This window comes from Ursus americanus, chromosome 10, assembly GCF_024610735.1.
Source record: "Ursus americanus isolate L20-20 chromosome 10, mUrsAme1.1.p, whole genome shotgun sequence".
NCBI lineage: Eukaryota > Metazoa > Chordata > Mammalia > Carnivora > Ursidae > Ursus > Ursus americanus.
Window position 1 is genome coordinate 9402137 of NC_142136.1, and position 18524 is coordinate 9420660.

General features: G+C 37.5%; 1 protein-coding gene across 2 annotated transcripts in view; it reads left to right on the forward strand.

Annotated features, from left to right (window-relative positions):
• The window catches only part of FGF14 (fibroblast growth factor 14), a 589777-nt gene that overhangs the window by 240875 nt on the left and 330378 nt on the right, over positions 1 to 18524 (forward strand). The gene's annotated exons all lie outside the window — the stretch shown is intronic.

The window sequence follows — 18524 nt, forward strand, 5'->3', positions numbered from 1 at the left end:
AATACCAAGAGCGAGATCACGAAGATGAGAATGAATTGAGTGTGTGTCTGGGAAGGTGAGCAGACAGGAGGGAGAGCAGAGGACTAGGGTAGGAGGCATCCTGAGGGAGTCCTAAGCAGGAAGGGGGAAGCCATGAGATGGAGGGAATTGAAAGCTTTGTTTTCAACTAAGTGTGTTAAACAATGGAAGGTATTGTGGTTTCCTCTTCGGAAGGCATCAAATTAATAAAAATTTGCTTTTCCTCCCGGGTTTGAAGAGGCAGCTAGTTTTGTGATGGGTTTCCTCCTGCATACGGGATGTTTCACAAGTAGCAAGTATGCCAGAATGTATACCAATTTGTCAACTGCTCACTTTCAGAGAGGGCTTAACTTTCCCTACCTGCTGCTCTGGGCAGAAACATAATGGTGGGCAAAGGAAGGGATGCCTGTCTGAATGAGGCCATCAGAAACACATCAGTTAGAGATTTTTGTTTTTAATTTCAATTAGTTCTAAATTACCCCCTTTGAATGTGTTGACTCTCCGCAATGCAAGAATGCACCTAGTTTTGTTATGCATGTATTCATTTTGTGTAAATTCTATCTTAGCAAGCAGGAAGCAGGGGCAAACATATTTCATTGTTCTGGGACGACATTGACCTTTTCCACAACCTTTCAGAATAAAATCCCTAAGCATTTGCTCTGTAATTATAGTTTGTGGTGTAGTGGATTTCATCCTGCAGGCTAACCAGGGCCTGACCCACCCTCACAGAAGCTTATGTATATCATGCACTCAGATTCTTTGTGCTTTAACCATTTAGATCAAGACAGGTGGACATGAGGTTTGCAAATGTCATTTAAAGACATTCGATTTTCCCTTGTACTCATTCCTGTTTTCCTTTATACTTGTGGTAGATAGAATAATGTCCCCAAATACGTCCTCATCCTAATTCCCAAAACCTCTGAATATGTTTGATTACATGGCAAAGGGGAATTAAATATGCAGATAGAATTAAAGTTGCTAATCTGCTGACCTTAAAATATGGAGATTAGGGGCCCTGAGTGGCTCAGTTGGTTAAGCCTTCGACTTGATTTTGGCTCAGGTCATGATATCATGGTCCTGGGATCGAGCCCCACATGGAGCCCTGCATGGAGCTCTGCACTCAGCAGGGAGTCTGCTTGAGATTCTCTGTCTCAGCTCTCTCTTCCTCCTGCCCCCCAAAATAAATTAAATCTTAAAAAAAAAAAGTGAGATTATCCTGGATTATCTAGGTGGCCCCAAAGGAATCACAAATGTCCTTAAAAGTGGGAGACAGAGGGAGAAGAGGAGGTCAGAGTGATGTGATGTAAACACAGTTTGATTCATCATTTCTGGCAAAGATGGAAGAGGGGCCACAGCCAAGGAATGCAGGCAGCCTCTAGAAGCTTGAAAAGCCAAGGAAATCCATTCTCTAGAGCACCAAAAGGAACACAGCTCTATTGGCACCTTAACTATATCCAATGAGATCTATTTTGTGCTTCTTTCCTTCAGAACTGTCAGATAATAAATATGTGTTGTTTTAAGCTGCCATGTTTGTGGTAATTTGGTAAAAGAGCAACAGAAAAGTAATACAATACTTTATTACTTTTTGGGGGGTCAAAGAAATCATGTGTTACAGTCCAATAGAATAGATCGGAAATGAGGAACTTCAGTTTGCCAAATTGTCCCTTAATCCATTGTTTGTAAAAACTCATAGTAAGAATAATGTGTTATTATATACATTGTGCTATTGTCTTCCCAAAGAGAATGGTTAGCATGTATACATTATAAGGGATTGAGGAATGGAAATACTCATGTAATATACATTTCTTCATTGGCGACAAATAGATACAGAAATCTATTCGAATTGTGGTGGACTTTCTCCATGTTTTGGTAAAAGGTGATGATTTACGCTTGGTCAGTAGTTTCTCCACTCTGGAGTTCTTCTAAACAGATACAAAACTATGTCGTAATGAAATTATTATTGAAGCTCAATATTCAGAAATTAGTTCAATGTTGAGTGAACAGATTCCTTAAGGGGGGGTATTGTAATTTACAAATTTAAGAGAATTCAGCATTAATAAAAGCCTGCCTATGGCTAGAGAGAATGCCATAAATGTCTTCCAACCTAAGTCACTTCTTTTTAGAAGTGAGCATGTATTTTTTTCCCCACACATTGACCAGTGATCCTGAGAACCAGATTCAAGTTTTGTGTGTTTGCCTTCAGCTTGTGAAATTGAGATGTTAATAAGTGTTTATGGGATGGTGAGAATGGGCTTTTCCAAAATCAGCAGTCATCGTAAAGTGGGTCATGTGGCCCATCATTGTTAATAAGTCTAGTAAGTTTGATTTACTAGAACTAATTCAAACTTCTTTTCTACAGAACTTGGGTTCAGAGTCAAAGTCAAATGGGGAATACAGAATTCCCTTTAGTTCTCTGGTAACAGCAATGCTTTGGAGACTAAGGGGCCTCCTGCCTCCCACTTGGCCAGCCCTCTTGTCAGACATGATCATATTTGGCCAACTTACGAAAGGCTGATTTTCTCTAGGGGTAATAATAATAATAATAATAATAGTAATAATAGCTAACAACTATTGGGTTCCTAGCATAGTCTACTATTCCAAGGATCACCCTCTTAACAACCTTATTAGTTAGGTAATCCCATAATTACCCTTTTTACAGATGAGAAAACCAAGGTACAGACAAGTCAAGGAACTAACCGCTTCCCTTGTTAGTAAGCAGTGGAGTCAGGATTTGATATTGGGTGGTGAGTAAAAACCACACTGTTGATCACTACCTGATGAGTAGTGGCCTCTCATGGATGGCCTCTCTAGGAGAGCTGAGGTAGACAGTGTTCACAAAGCAGTCCTTCTCTCTTGGTGAGGGAAATGGATACTTCCTCATCATTGCAAGGAGGAGATGGAGGAATAAGCACTAGAAAAGCAAACAGATTAGCCGTGCTTATTTGTTCTGGTATTTACAGTGAGAGACACCTGACAGCTGAAAACTGAGACCATGTAATGTAACAGGTCAGACAAGTAGTTACTATTCACTTGTAACTCTACTGGCAATCTTATTGTAAGCATCATTCTTTGTTTCTTTTGTCTCTCCTTCATGCAAGTCATTGGCACTGCTCAGTGGTGTGGGAATTTCTCCCATTCTGCCTTGCCCAGAAGGAATCTAGGATCAACCAACATTTCATGAATTTGACAGTTGTGACAAAAAAATTAGAACTTTAAGAAATCAAATGATTGGGGATTGGGATAGGCCAGTGATGGGTATTAAGGAGGGCATGTATTGCATGGTGCACTGGGTGTTATACACAAGTAATGAATCATGGAACATTACATCAAAAACTAGGGATGTACTGTATGGTGACTAACATAACATAATAAAAAATTATTATTAAAAAAAGAAATCAAATGATTTTTTATAATAAAACCATAAGCATTGGTGATTCTAATTCATTGTTTCTTGTTTTGAATGTAAAGAAAATTTGTACTCATGATGCTTGATCTGATTTTCTTTATGAAGGAGAAGTATTATAGAATAAGAGTTAACATAATGGACTTTGAATTTGGGCAAACTGGGGGTCAAATCTTGCTTTACAACTTAGTAGCTGTGTGACCTTGGGCAAATTCTTTGATTTTTCTGAGACTTCACTTTAATCTGAAAAGCAGAAATGATAATACTTAGCTCATAGGTTTGTTGTGAAGTTACAGTAAGATAATATGTATGAAAAACTTGGTCTAATGCTTAATACAAAGACATTGCTCAATAAATAAGTATTCATTATTTTATTAATTTTGGTCCTTATTTTTACTAATCTCTCTTTCTCCTGATGAGATACACAGACCTTCATTTAAAAGAGAATATAAATTTATAGATATAATATGTTCACAATGGTTATATATTTAAGGAGTGTTTGGGCAAGCAGCCTGGTGCAATGGAAAGGTCATTGAGAAGTGAGTCATAGTATAGATCCTGCAGTACTTTGAGCAAATCATTCCAGTCACTAGGGCTCTGAGTCTACCTATCTGATACTGACAGTCAGATTTTCTTTAGGGTTTTCACAGAGATGGGGTTTATATTCCGACTTCACCACCACATAAACAAATGGCTTGATCTTGTTAGCCTCAGTTCCCTCATTGGTAAAGTGGGGTTAAGGATAATAACTATGACACAAAACAAAGTTGTTAAAAAATTAGATGAGAGCTGGCATAGAGGAGGTGCTCTATAAAAGTTTGGCATTCTAATTAACATGATCGTTATTGTTACTACTACTATTGTTATAGTTATCATGTAAAATTGGAGTATGGTTGTGAAGATGCTTGAGAACAGTTTGACAGTTCCTCAAAAAATTAAGCACAGAATTACCATATATCTGGCAACTCCACTCCTAGGCATTACCCAAAGACTTGAGCAGATACTTGGATGCCAGAGTTCATAGCAGAATTGCTCACAGCAGCCCGAAGATGGAAACAAGTGTCTATCAGCAGATGAATAGATAAAGAAAATGTGTTATGTACATAGAATGGAATTTTATCCTAGTCATAAAAATACATGAAGTCGTGATACATGCTACAACATGGATGAGCCTTGAAAACGTTATGCTCAGTGAAATAAGCTGGACACAAAAGGACAAATATTGTATGATTCCATATACATGAGGTCACTAGAATAGGCAAGTCATGGAGACCTAAAGTAGATTAGAGGTTACCAGAGCCGGGGGAAAAGAGGAATTGGGAGTTTAATGGGTACAGAGTTTGTATTTGGGTTGATTTCTTTTTGGAAATTGACAGTGGTGATGGTTGCACAATATTTAGATGTGTTTAATGCCACTGAATTATACACTTAAAAATGGTTAAAGTGGCAATTTTTATGTTATATGTATTTTACTACAATAAAAAATAAAAGTGATAAAATATTAAAAATAGATTATATTGAGGCATAAATATTCTAAGACATTTACTTTTGATTTAAATGAGATGACTTAATATATCATGACAATATATCATGAAATATATAATATGTGAACTATAAAAGTATTTATATACACAAGTTATTTCTGTGCCATTAGCTAGCATGTAGTAGAACTGTCAATATCTTATTTAAATTGATACAAATATAAACTATATTAATCCAGCTGTTTGATTATTCTGTTTTAATCTCTGAAAAATATTAGCGCAAGTAAGACACAGAAATTAAGTTTAACAGAAGGACAGAGATTTAAACTGTATGTTTGAACTAACAGTCAGTGTTAGGTGGTTTTATTTTCACCCCCGTCAACGGGAAGGAAGAATTGTTACCATTTCATACAAGCGTCCCTTTGAATTTTGCTTCTAAGAATGTTGAATGTCTCTGTGGCTCCTGTATTCTGTTTTGAGTCATTTTACTGGTTTAAAAAAAATGATTTTATTGATTAAAAATTTCAAATATACAGAAAACTATTGAAAGTAGAATAATAAACACCAACCATCTACCACTCAGAAACAGCAGATTTTGGAAGTCATTTAACTTTATCCCATGTATGCACATGATTTGGTGGGGGTGGGTGGGACTATGGACATCATAGTTTGCATCTAAATAATAATCTGGGCAAGAAATGGGGGCGCTACTTCATTGTCTCATTTGATTCTCCAACTGGTTCTACGAAGTAGGCATTAGTTTTTCCTATTTTATAGGAAATGTAATTTGGGGAGATTGAGTAATGAGCCATTGATCACTCAGCATGGTGGTGGTGGAACTGTGTTTTTGACTGCAACACCCATCTCTTTTGGATTCCACTAAATGCCTGCTGGTTAATTAGGGATTGTGATCCTGATTAATAATGAAAGTGGTATTGGATGGAAATGCAAAAATTTTAATTAATTAATTTATATTTATTAAGCTCTTACTATTAGCACAACACTGTGCTGAGTGAAAGGTCTCAGGGTGGTAACATTTAAGTCTGTGTTCTCAAAGAGCTTCAGTCCTGGGAGGAGATGTCAGGTAAATAGCAGAAGGGACAGAGTCAGGGGACTACAAGAGCACAGGTCTCCAGACTACGGAGGTCAGAGCAGACTTCCCAGAGGAATGATGTCTAAATACAGATCTTGAATGTGATATTGAATTAGCAAAGCAAAACAAGACACACATGGGGGGGGGGCGGGCAAGAAGAAAGGGGAAGTGCTCAAGGCAGAAGCAAAATCATAAACAAAAGTCTGCATTCCAGGTACCCAAGCTTGTTTAGTAAGGCTGAAGCAGGACCCGCAGGGCTAGAGGTTGCAAGCAGAAAATTGTAGGAGGTGAATGGAGGTCAGATAGTAAAGAACCCATGGTGCCTTGCTAAGGAGTTTGGAATTTATCTTGAAAAGAGCAATGAATGAGGAGGTAGTGACAAGTATTAAGCCACAGTGACATGATCAGAGTGGGGACAGATCATAAAATCTGTTTCTAAGTTCTTTTTGGAGAAAGAACAGAGTGAGGCAGAGAGGCAGCAGTGAGGACCTTTGGGTGAGAGATGGTGCTCACTCAAACACAGTGCCTAGACATTTCAAGAGAAGAATGGATATGACCTAAAGATGTGAAGCAAGTGCATGAGACAGATGTTGGGATGGAGGAAGGGGGAAGTGTCAAGGGGTCTCTGGTTTGGGTGACCAAGTGAATGATGGTCCTAACCACAGATCAGGGAATTGAGAGAGGAGAGCAGAGTTGGGTGAGAAACAGCCTAATTCCCATGCAAGCTTTCCCAAGAGTTGGGAACAATCATGAATTGCATAACTTCTGAGCTCTAAATAATAAGATAAAACTTTTATATTCACCTGTTTCAAATCCACATCAGCAGTTGCCAAAAGGAAGGTTAGACAATAAGTATTTGTTGAAATACTGTTGTGTATGTTGCACCATGTTCTACTATGCAAAATCTATTCCAAAATTCTATTCTAAAAAAGAAGCAATTCCGTTCCATTGCTAAATAGACAGTAAGAGCAAACAAGCAAATAGTTCTTCAAGTGCTGATTGATTTATTGGCCAAAACAGCCAAAAATGCCAAAAGCCAAAAATGGCTTTCTTGTCCTGCCATCTAGCCATCTAGATCTTCCTGAGGGATGATCTCCCGAGCCAGAGTGGCTAGTATCCAACAGCTGGTCAAAACACGCATGCATCAACAGTCATCATGAACCAACATTTTCTTAATTCAAGGACTAGTCTTCGTATGCGAATGAGTGAAGTGTTTTGTCTATTACTCTTTGAGAAGTAGCACTATGATTGGAAGTGATGGCGCACAGCAGAATGTCAACAATGGCTACCTATAGGTTAAGGTGTTATAAGTAACTTTCTTACACTGCTCTACATTTTTCAACACTTTTTCTACGTGTATGTATTGTTTTATAACATAAACACATACATAATAAGAAAAGTCTACAAGGCTTTACAATTTGGCAACCACAAAGAAATCTAACTGACTAGAGAGTTGGAGAACTAGCTTGACAACCTTAGCAAAAAAAATGAGTTATCGATAGGAATACAATATGGGGCAAGTTTGATCAAGTTTACATATTGAACAGTAATATCCGAGGGTTTTATTTAGCAAAAGAAGAAGAAGTCAGCAGTTTAAAATTTTAAGAAAGAGATAAACTTTTATAGCAACATCTTGAAACTGAATGTTTATTATGTTCTACTTTGAATTATTGGAATTTCATAGAGTGTGCTGAACTTCAGAAACCGTGTGGAGACACTGAGGCATGGGCTCAAAAGTAAAGCAGTAAAACAGTATTTCTGAGAGTCAAGGGTAAAGAAATTATTTTTAAATATAGAGAAGAAGAAGCTAAAGATAACAATATTATTTACCATCATAAGCTATTTATTCCTAAAATGGATGTGGAAAGACTTCTTTAATGAACATATATAAACAGAGAAAATGGAGCAAACACAAATGGGCTCAAGAGAAAGCTAATCATGGTAGAAGAGGACAAAAGAGAAATTTTGGAGGCATCGGATTGGTAAAAGCAAGGACGGTGCTAGTCTCCTGCTCTTAGGTGAGAAGAGACAAAAATCTGCCCATTCGTATCAGAGGTTTGAACAGATGAGCACTGCAGAGTGTTTCTAGATCAGATTCCATGTGAAAGTGTAAGAGAATCTGATTTCCCTTTTGCTTTAAATCTCCTCAATTTCCGCAAATACCAAATAAATCTGTTAGTATAGAAAATTGGCCTCCCCCCCCCCAATTTAACAGCTGAATGTTCCATTGTCTTCTGTTTTGCTGTGACAGAACCCTAATGTGGCTACACCTCAACATTTCTCCCTTCTTGAGAGTGTAATTATCTCCATCTTGGTGGTCAAAATGAATGTTCTTTTTAAAAACTCCTATCTAGCTTTCTATTCTATAAATTACACTTTCCTATACTCTCTGTTGTCCCAGATCCACACTTCACAGCCCACAGTAATGTTTCCAGGTTTCTTTTAGTAACCCAGTTAATACTTTCAAATGGGGCAGCTTTTTAATTTTTAGTAACTGTTAATTAATACTACTTTCTATTCTTCCCTCCTTTTATGGCACAGACCTTGTTCCCCAGAATTTACCGGATGATCAGTTTTCATTCTTGCTTTTTACCCTCAGATCTCTTTTTTGGTCACCATTCTTTCTTATCCCTGCCCCACTGCTATTTCCTGGATTTTAGATAATAGGTCAGAGAGTATCCCTGTTCCATATGTAAATCTGTGTCTTTCACCATAACTATCTGTGTCTAAAACATACTTTGGGTTCTAGAGAAATGTTGAATGATTCTAAGCGTGGAAGTGTTTCCATGGACTAAGGTCACTTATTTCCAGGTCCAGACACTTCTACTTTAAATTATTAAATTCATATAAATGACTATTGCCCTTCTTGTTTCTTGCCTGTTTTGTGCAGAGCCTTGCAGTAGCTCTTTAAAAATGAATCCAAACCAAGTCTCAGCATGCAAAGAGCTTAAAATCTGGTTGGAGGGGAATGAGACTTAACAAAAATCATTCACCTTTAAAACTGTTGGTGACATCAGCTACAGGACCAGAAAGCTCCTTTCAAGGTGCAGAGCAGTATGGAAGAAAGGAAGGGCCAACATGAATGGAAGCGCCATATGTAGGGACTTTGAAAGCTTCCCATTGCTTGAATTTGGAAAATTGAGCAAAACTTTGATCATCTTTTTTAAAGAATTTATCACCATTTCTTCTTTGTGTACCCCTCGATGTTCTGAATGTTAGTGTCTCTCCAGAAAAGTCAATTTTTTCTTAATCCTTCTCTCTGGGCTAAATTCCTATAAGCAGCAACATTATATGCATTTTAATTAATTGCCCTTATGCTTTTCCCAAATATCTTATTCTTAAACAAAAGTTCATTTTCTAACTTAACCTAATTCTTGATTAACCTTTCATTGTCCCTCCAACTACCTCTGTAATTTTACTTAGCAAAGTGCTTTAAAGAAAATGTTGGTTCTTCTCACTCTAAGTAGCAGGCAAGGTCGGTTGCATATGACCTAGAAAACTCTATTGCAGACTTGATTTTATGACCTTCAACAAATTCTTTACTCTTTCTGTGCTTTGGTTTCAGTACACTTATTACTGGTTAAGCTACTTGACATGGAGGTGCTTCTTTATCAGTTCATTCTTACTAGGCTCCTCCCTCCTTTCCTTTCCTTCCTTCCTTCCTTCCTTCCTTCCTTCCTTCCTTCCTTCCTTCCTTCCTTCCTTCCCTCTTTCCTCCTCTGCTCCCCCTCCTTCTTTCTCTTCCTCATTCTTTTTTTTTTATTATGATTTTTTATTATATTCCTCATTGTCTTTATGTAAATGTTTTAGATGATATATACCTTACAACTCAATCCCAATTAACATGATTGCTTGGGGCATGAAGCCTTCTGGTCAAGTGAATTTTATTGGTGACAACATCATTTGGTGGGTAGAAGGGCAGGTTCTGGAGTCAGGCAGCTTGAGTTCAAACACATGCCACCTATATGGCCTTAAGCAATTTCATTAAAATTTCTCTTTAGCTCCTATGAAATGGAGAAAATATGAGTACCTATCTCATAGAGTTATTGGGGATCAAATGCATTAATAAATATGAAGCATTTAAAATAGGCCTTGGGACAATTAAGTCCTTAATCAATATTTGCTAGTATTATTTTTTCATTGAAAATATTTATTTCAAAACTATTTTCAATGATCTTTCTAAAACCAAATTGTTTGCTTTCCTGCCAGAATAAATGCAATCTAGGGAATATAACTTAACCTTTCTATTATGATCAGAATGCTTATAAAAAGTTACGTTTTGAATTTTAGCAGTGTTAAATGCTACCAGATAGTCAAGATTCCTAAAGTCTGAAAAACAACCATTGGATTTCACAATAAGGTAGACTGTAAATCTTGGAGGGAGAAGGGGTTTCTTAAGAGGTGAAAAGGGCTTATCCCAGGGAACATAGGAAAAAAATCAAAGTTTATAGTGAGATGCTCCTGCTATCATTATATTTGTAGAAGAGAAAGCGGTGGATGTGGACAAATGAATTCTAGGGGCTTATTGTCAGGAGGTCACAAGGTAGAAGGTGAATGGTGCCTGCGGAGAGTCTGAGGGTCAGGGTGGTGACAGAATGGAAGGTGGAGGAGACGATGAAAGAAACACAGAGGAAACAGGAGCCATGCCAGCAAAGATCAGAAGTCCTACTACTAACCTGTGGGCTGAGTATAGAAATAGCAGGCTGATGGAATGTTGGGAAACCCAAAACTTCCAGAATATATAGAAGTCCTCGGTGTGTTAGATGACATTTTGCTCAGATGAGCTTGTGAATAAAATAAGTTGCTTTTTAATTTGTTGCTTTTTAATGCAAAAACAGCCCAGAAGAACAAAATTCTGTGACTCTAATACAGCCCATGGATTTGTTGTGACTACAAACAATTTCAGTCCTTAATGGCTTTTCATTTTATCCGGGTCAATTTACATTTCACTTAATCCAATTGAAATAACTCTTAAATGCCAAAATAAGGTTCCCTTGGCAGAGAACAGTTGTCTTAGGCCACCCCAAAGCAAGCTGTACTGGTAGTTTTGCTTGTGTTAGACATCTTGAATTTGATGTTTAGTTGCCTTTCAGCCAGACAAGACAGACCTTTGATTAGGAACTTGATGACATTCACACCCCATTAGCTGTGTTCTCAACACACTTTATAAAGCAAAAGCAGTTCCATTGCATTCCCACTCTCAAATCAAAGACACACTCTGGAGTCTAACAAATACTGAGGAGTGTTTGGGTATGTACAATTTATATACTTAAGAATATTTTCAGAGTAAAATACAAGGACATATAGATTAATGTAAGCAAACCTTCCCACCCAAATACTAATGAGCTGAAAGCAACAAAATGACAATGGAATTTAAACACTTTCTTGGGAAATAAGGTTCCAAAGATTAAATCTTCTGTACTGAGTTCTCATTGCAATTACTAGTAGTAAACAATGACTCAAAATAGAGTCTTTTTGTTTCCCCCAAAATTTTGGTAATCACCGAATAGAAAATCTAACATTTTTATGTTTGCATATCTTCCTAGGATGGAAGGGGTAGCAGGGTGAAGGACACTTGGCAATACCACTGTTTTGAATTGGGCCTTGACCAGATTTTCTAATCAGGCGATGCACCACAGTTAAGATTCCTGGTCAGGGAGAGGTGTGCTTTTCCTCCGTGCAGTGGGGGAAGCCCATTTGTGGGAGGAGGCAGTGGGCAAGCAGATGAAGAGCAGAGTGAGACCTCCAAGGCAGGTGCTGTCTCAGGCAGGTGAATTTTAGGAAAGAGTTCCCATGGAGGCTAAAGATTCTGAATCGGATTCCCTGAAACCATGCACGCCCCGGAGTAACCTGGGAAGTGTTTGTGTACGCCCCAGGGTATACATTCCCTAATTTAAAGATCACTTCTCTCTGGTACAGAAGCCACAAGGCAACACCATGTTGCACTGTGAAATCTCTTACAGGTTTTGAACTATTAATTATTTGAAAAGCCTCATTTCACCAGGGTTCTGCATGAAGCCTTTGTGGGATGTGGGTGAGGCAGGAGATTATCTGGGAACACACAGCATGCAGCTGTGCTGCTTCCAAAATTATTTTTTCTTCTGGCGAAGCACTGTTATTGGACTAAGTCTATCCACCTTTTCTCTCTGTTCCTCTGAATCCCAGCTTCTGAATCCCTCTGATAGATCTCCTCCCTAAAAAACAACACAAGATACTGACATGTTTAAATAATAATCCTCTAGGCCCTTTTAGTTGTCAGGGCTGAAAATTTTATTTTTAAATAAAAAGTTAATACTTTAATATTACAGTTGTTTTCTTAACTTTGTTTCTCTCTTTTAAAAATATTTATAGTCATGGTTCCTAATAACAAGATACTTAATTCCTCTTTTTTTTTTAAAGATTTATTTATTTATTTGAGAAAGAGGAAGAAAGAGAGTGAGCATAAATGGGGGGAGAGCAGAGGAAGAAGCAGGCTCCCCACTGAGCAGGGAGCTCACGTGGGGCTCAATCCTAGGACCCTGGGATCATGACTTGAGGCGAAGGCAGATGCTTAACCAACTGAGCCACCCAGGCGTCCCATTACTTAATTTATTCTATAACATAAATACAATAATTTCAAAATTATAATTTCAGTAATGCTATGAACAATAAAAATGTTAATATTTCACATTGGGAAGCCAAGTGAAGAGACAAGAAATTGGGAAAATTCAAAAGTGGAGAGCAGATAGCCCCTGCAAAGACCGAGCCAACTACCTACAACAGAAGAACTGTAGAAACCTAAAAAATAGGCTCGGTAAGTAGAGAAATGGGCAAAATGCTCCAAACAGCTGAAAAAGACCTTGGGAACTGAGGCAAAGAGCACAGTGAGAAAATGACCAGGTCCTCAGTCTGGCTAGCATGAGTTCCTCAAGAATGAAGTGGGAGAAAAATAGGAGATCCTGCCTGGGGACTAAGTGGGGTGAGGTGGGTGTGTGTGGACCTGTAAGATGAACTGGATGATAAAATGCCCAATACACTGTGATTTTAAGAGTTTTGGTATATGTAGAGGTAAGGTTTTGGTAAGGGCATCCTGACTAATGCAATTAGCGGTTGACCATCCTTTCCTAATTTGGGGTTTCATTGGAATCCACACTTGCTTTTTTCACTAAGGATGTTTTCATAATTTCTCCCAAGTCCATGTTGATCACCTTTTTTGCTTTTTCCACCAAAATCTTTGCTGACTAAATTCATCTTGCTCTGACCACTCATTCTTTCTTCTCAAAACGTGAAGTCCAAAGCATTTTGGGCTTGATGATATGTTTCTTTGTACTGGTTTCATTTTAATTTGTAGGTACTGTTATGCTCCAAACTGACTGACTATAAGCTCCTAGAAGTTTGGGTTTTTTTGTTTGTTTGTTTTTATTTTAATTATTTTTTTGTTGGGCCTATGAAATCCTTTATATATGGTATAGTCTTCGTATATAGTGCTTAATAATTGCTATTATTATTACTACTCACCACAAGTAAAAATGTATTTTACACTTCACTCTGCTCACAGCACTGTGCTAAGAGTTGAGGATGTGAAAGGGCACGAGATACAATTTCTGCTCTGAGAAACTTAAATATAGTGGACGAGAGAAAGGGAGCTCAGACCTAGCTCTACCAATGGACATATATATGTTGAGCTGACACAATGTCTTAGCATGGCTCAGAGATATCCAATCTGATCCCAGATTTGACTTTTTGAACACAATTCTCTTCTTAGCAAATATTTCCAATCCAGCAAATATTTCTAATCCTTTGCTCCTTTGGCCAATATCTACTACTACATAGTTCTGTGTCTTCCACATATAGTGTTAGGAGTACAAATATGTGGAACACAGAGTTTTCTGGGGCAAACTGCTGAGAAGTAAGCAGATGACAAATCAAATAGTAGACTAACCACATCTCTTGTAATAAGCAGTAAAATTTGGGCAGTTCATAAAGAAGGAAATTACACATAGTTTACGGTGTGAAAAGTCAACAGGGAAACGTGTACTGACTTTCCCCAAAATTGATGCAATAGATAAAATTTTAAAAAATCAATTCAGAGCACAAAAATCATATTGACCGTTTTCAAAGATCATCACATAAATTATGTAATTCATATTTAATGAATTCATATTGGATATTTAATGAATTACTATTAATGCAATTCAATTTTATATCATTATTTAGTCTAGGTAATTTACAAATGTCCGAAAGAAATGCTATGAAAGTATATTCATTTAATCTATTAAAGTCATTGGGAATAATTTATATATACTGAAATCCCAAATGAGGTTAGATGTCTTTTTGATTACTACACAGGATAACTCTCTTTGGTGCTAAGGAAGGCAAGAATTCTCCCTTTGCCCCAGCATGCCAACAACACAGTAAAACCAAAAGACTCTGTTTCCTGAGTATGTCCTGAAATTTTTGCTGTTTGTGTGCCATTACCCATATAGTTTTATTCTCCTGGAATGCCATCCTTTTCTTCTACTTCTGAAATCATACCTCATCTCTAAAGTAAGTCTGAATACCAGATACTTCTTAAGACATTACTGCTCCTCCTTCTTGCACCAACTATATACAAACACTTGTTAACAGTTACGTCTTTTTTTATAAATTAAATCAGAACTAGTGTTTGGAAGTGTCTAGGGCATAGTAAGTGCTCAATAAATATAGCACTTTCCTAATCTTCCTTCTCTTATTCTCTTCCTTAGAGATCAGTCACTTTGTTGTCCTCATATTTGAAATACCCTACAGTGCTGAAAATGTGCATTGAATTGAATTTTACTCACTATTAAAAATGTAACTGTCAAGATGCAATTGAGTAAATCAAACCAAAAGAGACTTGGCAAGTTTCCAGCTATCTTTCCTTAGCATTCAAGCCACCTTTTCCATCATGTCTCTATCAGTTCTGACCTGAAATTTAAATATTGTACCATTTATTTAAATTTTTTAAAAATTTAGCAAAAGTACCAGGGAACCAGATTTCAGAAGGGTCAGCAACTAGGACTTTGACAAAGTTCTGTATCCAACTCTGTTTCAGACAAATTTTTGTGAAAATTGTCCCTAAATTGCATCTCTTATACAAAATACAACTAGGAGTCATCAAAATGAAGTTCAAGAGGGTAAAATCAGCCAGAGTTTCAAAATGATTTGTTGCAAGGCACTCTAGAGCCTAATCAAGAGAGAAAAGCAACAGAACACTAATGTGTCTTGTTTATATTCTTTTTTTTTTTTGCTCTTGCTTATATTCTGAAACAGTCCACACCATGGATGCATTTCTTAACATGGTTCTATGAACTATACAGATTATCCTCAGTGCAGGCATGGGCCATCTGATTTATTTTCCTCACTCACAACTAATATTTACCTCAGTGATACATGATTTTAGTATAAATAAAGAGGAACTGAGTATGCAGGTAACTATTTTATTTATTAACCAAAAGCCATAATGTGTTTCCTCTATGTTTACAAGAAAGCAAGTAAGCGTATTTTCTCTTAAATCAGTCCTGTTGGAAATATGTGAAGCTACTATTTATAAACACGAACAGAAATGTTTGCACAAAGCTATTTACCTTGTGATCATGTTCTTTAGGAGTGAAGTTTTTTCAGTTATTAAGAGTGACTTAATGTTAGATCTTTTCGTTCTTAGCAGTTTGTATATCTTGGCATCAGTCGCTCTGTACTGCATGGATTCACTTTGCATAAAAATACTCAAGTTAAGTGTTTTTATGTAAAGGAAGTTTTTGTTTCTCTAGAAAAATTTTTTTTGAAGTGGAACCATTTTTTAAAGTGCTTCTCAGCAGTATTTCTGTGATCCAATGCAAAATCTTCTGATCTGTCTGAATAAAACATGCTATAGGTAGAGACCCAATAATCATTGTATTTACTACAGTCTGGAATTCATCACCATCATCAGTGAATGTTTATTGAGTATGCAAAGTATTGATTACAATATGTGGCAACATATGTTGGCGTTTGAGGTTTTTTGATGGATGATGACATCGATCATTTAAAATTAAATACATTCTGTGTTTAATCCAATATTCCATGATATTCTGACTACCTAACTCATCTGGTTGAGTGCAGTGAAATGCTCTGAAAATTGAGTTTGCAAAATGACAGGCAGTTCCCATTTAATTTTTCCACTTAAAAAACTACTGGTTCTGGATCACTGAGTGTATTGTAAGAACAATGTGTCAGCCAAGCCCTGTTGGAAAAACAAAATAAATGTCCCAGTTAGCTATATTTAACATTGTAATATTTCATGCTTTTAGAAATCTACTCTCCAATAATGCAGAAAAACTCTCCATTGAAGCTCATGATTACCAGTGATAAAAATGCCTGGAGATGTCTTAGAATCTCTAGCAATTAAAGATTCATAAACATTTAGAATCAAATCGGATTTTTTTCACTGTCTTGTCAAATATTGGGAAACGTGAAAATGCAATAAAATAGGTCAGTGGTTCCTCATGAAAGAAATTTAATTGGCTCCAATAGAGGTCAACCATGTCAATTAAATGATCAGGGGAAATACCTAATTATTCCTCTAGACCTACTTAATACTGGCAGCAATTTTCTTCTTTTCTCTTGGAAAAAAAAAATAAAGACTGCCTGAAACAGTGGAAAAATACTTCCTTTTCAGTCAAAATGTGGAATTCTCATTTCTAGCAGCAGATCATCATACATTGCCTTCAGAACAGAGTCTTTAGTTTACTGACATTAAGAAATGAGCCACTTGCCTTGTTTTGCTGAGCTCCTTAGCAAATCCCCTCTCAAGCAAAACCACATGGCAGAAGCATGGTGGGGCACTACGTCCTCAGATTAGGAAACTGATGTTCTCCTTGTAGACGGTCTATCTTGCTACATGCCATAGGCTTGGGTTTGGGACGCAATCCTTACTATCCTCTTATTTGGATTCTGGGAAATGAATTTCATTCTTGATTTAATCCCTTTGTACGTGGGGCCCTGTTGCAGAGCTTGTGATTTCAGGGGCAAAAGAAGGCCCTCAGGCTGGCAGCTGCTGAAATTTCAACATCTCTGTTAAGGTTTTTAATGTTACTCAAATGCAAATGTCTTTGGGAGAGAGCTCCTAAATTACCTGGCACTTCAAGCAAGGGATAAATGAGTGGATGTCACTGATCATGTGACCTAGGGCAAGTGACTTCAATTTTCTACCTTCGGCTTTCCTACCTTTAAAATAGAATAAGGAGAGTGTTCACTATTATTGTGAATTCTTATTGATGGGTGTATCATGAGGATTAAATGACGAAGGAGCTTAGCTCAGTGACACCGTGTGTTTGCTAGATGTTGGTTGCCCTTACTTTCATTCTTACTGAAACTTCTTTGCAACTTCAGATCATGATAAAATCTTATTGGTGAGCATAACCGTGACAGTGGCGCTGATAACCGGTTTAGGGAAAGAATTTTACCGGAAGGATCCTTAGTCCTTGGGTATACTGAAGATAAATGTATTGTTTCACAGTTTGGGCTGTAAAACAGTATTTTGGGGTGGGGCTGATGGGGGAATAGGCATTATAGCGAGGGCAAACAATAAAGTGATAAACGGGAAATCCCTGAATTTGGGAGTTGGGGAAATAAGATTGAACCTCAGCCTCTGTCACTAACTTTCTGGACAGTCAGGATAAATGTCCCTGGATCCTGATAATGCAGAAGGACCTTTATGGAGCTAATAATCTTTGATTCTTAGATGGTTGGTGACTTCTGCATTATTCCGGGGCTGAAAATAGGAGAGTCCACAGCAGGGCACGTAAGGACCGAAAATCGTGCCTAGTCAGATAAAGGAGCTCCAAAACAGTGCTTTTCCAATGTTAGGTGCATCCAGACCACCTGGAGATGTCGTTAAATGCAGATTCTCATTGAGCAGGTCGGGGTGGGGGCCTATGATTGGCATTTCTAGCAAGTTCCCAAGCGACGCTGATGCTCGCCCTTCGAGCGGGCACACCAAGAACACTGATGATTTGTTAACAGAAGGAAATCAAGTCTGGAAGGAAACAGAAACATGATTTTACTCATAAATGGAGGCTTTTTGAACCTTTAGTCAAAAAGAGCATAGTTTCAGTTCATAACAAATAAAACCTTATAATGTCCTCACAAGGCACTAAAGTACCAGCATCCTGGTCTCATGTAAATAGTCAAAATTCTTAAGAGTCTGTCATCAGGTACGCCTTTTCCTTCTACCCTGTAAGGCTTGTGATCTAAAACAATGTGGTTATTTGCATTACACCGTGAGAAAGTGGATGTTTCTTTGCTTCAAGAACTTTCATTTTCTTTCAGAGCAGAGATATTTTTAGCAGTTCTTGAACTGTGAGCCCATGATTCACTACGGCTGTTCAGCCTCTCACTTGGTTCCTTTACGCAGAGTGGAATAGGGGATCTTTACCTACCATCTCCTTGCTGCTCCTTCTCCCCCTCAGTGAATTTCATCTGACTGTTCAGGATGCCAAATAGACCTTCAATATCATCTTGACAAATGGACTTTTTGGGAGAAACAATATTT